This window comes from Haliotis rubra, unplaced genomic scaffold, assembly GCF_003918875.1.
Source record: "Haliotis rubra isolate DU_JTF1 unplaced genomic scaffold, ASM391887v1 Scf547, whole genome shotgun sequence".
Lineage (NCBI taxonomy): Eukaryota > Metazoa > Mollusca > Gastropoda > Lepetellida > Haliotidae > Haliotis > Haliotis rubra.
In genome coordinates, this window is record NW_025767243.1 from 674,677 (window position 1) to 680,067 (window position 5,391).

The window sequence follows — 5,391 nt, forward strand, 5'->3', positions numbered from 1 at the left end:
CACGTCATCGTATCCCAATTGCGTAGATCGATGATTGTGATGTTAATCACTGGATTGTCTGTACCAAATTCGATTGTACGGAACATTGCTGATTACGGCGTAAAACAACAAACAAGCAAATCACCACTTTTGTTCCATAACCTCTCTTTCTCTTGATTTAAAAATTCAAGATTGGACCTTTTTCTATGTGGTTACTGTTTCAAACAAGTGATCTCGTATGGATGTAAAGCACACTGTAATTAACTGTAGAGGTTCAGTGATTGTGTGATTGGGTATAGTTAACACGCCGCCTTAAAGTTGATTCTTGCAATATCTCAGCGGGTGACACCAATGGATTTGGCTTCACCACTGACATTCGTCGGGGTTGTTGTACCACACTTTGATGACCATCCTCTTTAACCACTTTGGCTCTCTGTCTTCCCCATCGCCCCAGTGGTTGTGATCTTTGTTAGATTTAAAACATCTACACGGGAGTGTGTTACTGTTTCACCAAGTGGTACACATGGCTAACGCACACACCGTTTAACGGGGGTTCATTGATTGTGCCAGGGAAGTGTCCCTAACATGACTGTAAAGAGTTGACCTGTGACGCTCCAGACATAATCTGAATGGACAACGGTACATCACTGACATTCCAGTCGAGGGTTGTTGTACCACGCTCTGATGACCATCCTCTGAACACAAGGGGATGTCGTTTTAATCGCAGTTGTCCTAGGTTTCACCATATATTAACATTGTGCTCGGCTATTGATAGTTATGTGATTTTTGTGAAGATTGTATGCCAGAATCTTGATAAACATGACCGCACTCATTAACATCATACGACCATAGTTATCAGCACTATAACATGAGACAATTTTTTCCCATGTTTGCTTCTCCGAATAAAGTATAGTTTTCGTTTTCGTTTTCTAAGTAATTTTCCAGGCACATGTATATAGGTAATCGATTCTTGACCAGACAATCCAGTAATCATCGATCTCCACAACTGGGATTATATGGCGTGCATCAAGTCAGCCAGCCTGACCACCAGATCTCGTTCGTCAACTCTTACAAGCATAGGTTGCTGAAGACGGATTCTAACAGGTTCGAGTAAATACAAAAGGGTGGAGACTAATGCCTAGTTTTCCAATGCTGCCCACACTTGTAATGGGTCTCTGTTCTTAGGTATGCTACTCCAAAATAAGACGTCGGGCACATTACGCATCAAGAAGTTGTCATTATCACCCATATTGACATGGGCGACGCCATGTTTGTAAACACTGACAATAGTTCCCACCTATTTTTATTGAATTTACTTGATGGGTGAACAGATGGTTGGACAGAAGATACCGCCCTTTAGATGAGTTCATGCAGAATTAATGTAGTTTAATCAATTCAAAAGAAAATATGTAAATATATATTGGCAGGTTATGTTTAAATGCCATGAGCTCAATAACTGTTACAAAAGAGAGTAGACTGACAAATATTTAAATTAGATTTATAATATTTGCTGAAAATAGAAGCTACGAGACCCTTCTAATGTAAAAAATAGTTTCTAGGACAGGATAGTGTCTATAAAGATAAGAATACTGAAAGGTTCTTAAAATTCAAGGCAGAATGCATGAGGGCGGCAGGTGAGAAAGAGATCTAAATGGCTCCTCAAATGACAGATAGCATCTTAGAAGTGAATTGATAAATATTTCTTTACATTGCATCATCAACTTCCCTGCTATTCGCAGGTAGAACCAGTTACCATAAATTCGTAATGTGTACATGAAAAGCAATCGTAAAAGTATAAACATCAAAGATCATACAACATATCAGTTATTGTATAGTAAATTTAAAAAATGACAATTTTGCTCAAATGTATAGTTGTCATAAAGATCAATTTCTATAAATAAAACCGGTAGCATTTTTTAGCCGTGAACTTAGTAACATGTTTTATAGTAGAAACATATGATATATTCAACACGCCAATTCAGTATAATAGAAACATATGATATATTCAACACACCAATTCAGTATAGTAGAAACATATGATATATTCAACACACCAATTCAGTATAGTAGAAACATATGATATATTCACCACACCAATTCAGTATAGTAGAAACATATGATATATTCAACACACCAATTCAGTATCCACAGTCTAAAAGTATATGTTTCATGGTAAACTGGGATTGACAGGGAATACACATCTCCATATTAATGGAAATAATAGGCTAAATGTGAATGTCTTACATGGCAATGTCTTAAAACAGCATCTTCTGGCACTGATATAGTCGTTTGTATAATGTAGTTTGTTGGTGGTTTGTTCATCTAAGGTCGATTGCCAGCAGTGATCAACATATTGCCTTATAACTGGCTTACAAACAAAAACAGGGATCTCAATGTATGTTGATGTTTGTTCATGAACGGTTTGGGCCGCTGGATCAGCTGTGGTGTTTCCTTTATGCCAACATGGCGTGGAAGCCAACAGAGGATAATATCATTGTCGGGCATTGTTAATTTCAGGTAAAGACTTAAAATCCCGGCTAGAAATGGGAAATATTCAGCAATGCTATAAAATAGCATCAGTATGTCGATGCGAAATTATATTTGTACATAACATGTGTCACTGTCAGAGTAATATTAAGTGGTTGAAGTATAGAAAAATAGACACTCACTAAACAATAATCTAAACTCAATACAATACAAAGCACTAAAAACAACTATACACACAGCAAGATTTTGTATAAAATTGCCACTACCCAGCAGTGAATGGGTACCTGGTGTGATGTCATGGTCAAATGACTTTGTTAACCTTCGACTCACAGACAGTTTAGGTTGTATTGCACACTGATTCATTGACCAAAGTAATAATGATAGCGCTTTCAACTTACACCCTGTGCATGGAAGTTGAGCACAACATGAAAATATACATCATCTCCACGAGCAATATGGCCAAATGTGAGTAATATATATATATATATATATATATATATATATATATATATAGAGAGAGAGAGAGAGAGAGTGTGTGTGTGTGTGTGTGTGTGTGTGTGTGTGAATATCTACCGTTTCCTGAATGTTTGGCTAGTAAAAATATGTAATTTCAAGACTGACAACTAAGTACTGTCAAGTAAGGGGGATTACAATGAGACCTTGTTGTTGCAGACCCCAAAAAGTCATGTGAACAAGATCGTCTCCGTACATTAATTGCGCGACACAATTTCCTCAAATATGCTATCAACAGTGTCTTTGTTCACAGGGAAACATTTTTCTACTATTCAAACCCATTACCACTATACAATACATATATTTGTTCACAGGGAAACGTTTTTCTATTATTCAAACCCATTACCACTATACAATACATATTTGTTCACAGGGATAGACATATAAAGAACATTTCAAGAGCTGTATGAAACTTATATATTCCTTTTTGGAATTAAGACAAACTAGTTGCCTCAGTGCAGTGGATCTAAGAATTTTCTAACGATCTTTGCAAATATCTCAGTATTTACACAACGCTATGCTCTTGGTCACAGACATAGACAAATGAATTGGAATTCCAAACAAGTTTGTGTTTCAAAATGTATTCGATCAAATTATTGTATAAACCATGATAATCTCTCCCTCTCACTTGACTCAACTTAAGACACCTTGTAAGGTGTTTAGATAACTCTTGACCACTCTTCAGGTGACCCTCTGACGAGTAGGAGAGCCACATGCTTTTGTAATAATTTGAATTTGCTTGTAGCCTTTATCATAGATAGCTTTTCAACATTCCGTGCCAACTTTGTTCTATAAAATAGCGGTTTGGAAGCAAACAACATAACTACTAAATCCAACTAACTTCAAGAAAATATCATAGATAGCTTTTCAACAATACTGAATTTTAAATTCTTAATCAGGTAGTTTCAGCAGTGACGACTGGGAGGCAAAAGAACATTGTCAATATGCAAAGATTAAAGTAGAAAATATCCTAAAGGAAATAAAATGTGCAACTATTAGCTACAAATGCCAAATGTGATTTCAACATATGAACATATTTCTCAAACATTCTCTTTACTCACCATGTTGAGTAGCAGAATTTCTGCTTTGAGCACATCAAAGCTATTTCTAAATTAACACTCAACATAATCCGCTATCGAAACACTGGGTTTTCCGGTTCAGCACTTCATTGTCCAAGGTTTATGTTCACAGACAGCCGTAAAAGAACAGCTTTTTTATGCAAATTGTGGGAGTGGTAGATGTTATCAGTAGGGCAGAACATGCATCCCCATTTCGCGAATAATGATTTCCAGTAATGTTTTCATATCACTCCCTTTCCTTTTACCCAGTGGAGTCTGTTTCAGCTGATAATCGAGACATCATTTTCCTGTTGTGATTTTATATATACGTTTCAAAAGTTGTAGGAAATCAAGAAATATTAATGTTCTACCAATTTTTAGAACAAAGATAAGTAATGCCAACACACATCCTATATCTGCAAGACTTAATGCCAAAACACAGCTTAACAGCCACAATGGCCGAAACGGTTCTATGTGTCTGTGATCAGCAAACTATTGAACAGGTGCCAACAAGCTCATAAATCCATGCCATTCAGTACGGCTGGGACGAGTAGCCCGCATACCCGGGACGGGTGGATAATGAGTTGGGCCCAGGTACAGGTCTCAATACCCGGACCCGTTACGACCATGTGACTAATAGATTAAACAATGTTATTTTTTTCATGATTAAAGGTGTACCATTGAAGATTTAGACTAATACAGTCACATGTTTTGAAAATAATACATGGTTAATATATTGAAAAAACCGCGAATGTTTAGCCTCCGAGCTCCTTTCTTACAAAATTTGATGCCAGGTATTAACATACCGGGTATCAGGGTAGGGGGTAAATAGGGGGTGGAGTACCCTGGAAGAAAATGTGGACCCGTCCAAGCCCTGCACCATTCATCTCTGGTCAATGCCATGAGGGATCAACTGATCTGAAATCTCTCCGAAATCCATCTGGAACAGCAAATGGAACTGCTGCAAAAGCTTTCATCATGCTACTGGAGCATGATTTACCAGTTAGACAATTAGAAACTGTCTGTTTTGCAGATCGTTACCCCACAACTGTGGCACCCCATACATATTGCAAACAGCGGGTAAGGTAAAAATTAAGTTTAAGGTCGTGCTTGAGAATATTTCGCTCATACGACGACGTGCATGCGTGTGTGTATGTGTATGTGCGGCTGCTTGTACTAGCCCAGACTTAAGCTGGTTTTAGTGCTACCTCACTGAGATGCCATGCCGCAGTGAAGCATGAATACCCCACTCAGACACATTATACTGACTCCGAGCCGACCAGTCCCTGTTGTACCCATTAATGCCGAGCGCTAGGCAGGGACCAACAAATACCATATTTTAACGTCTTTTTGG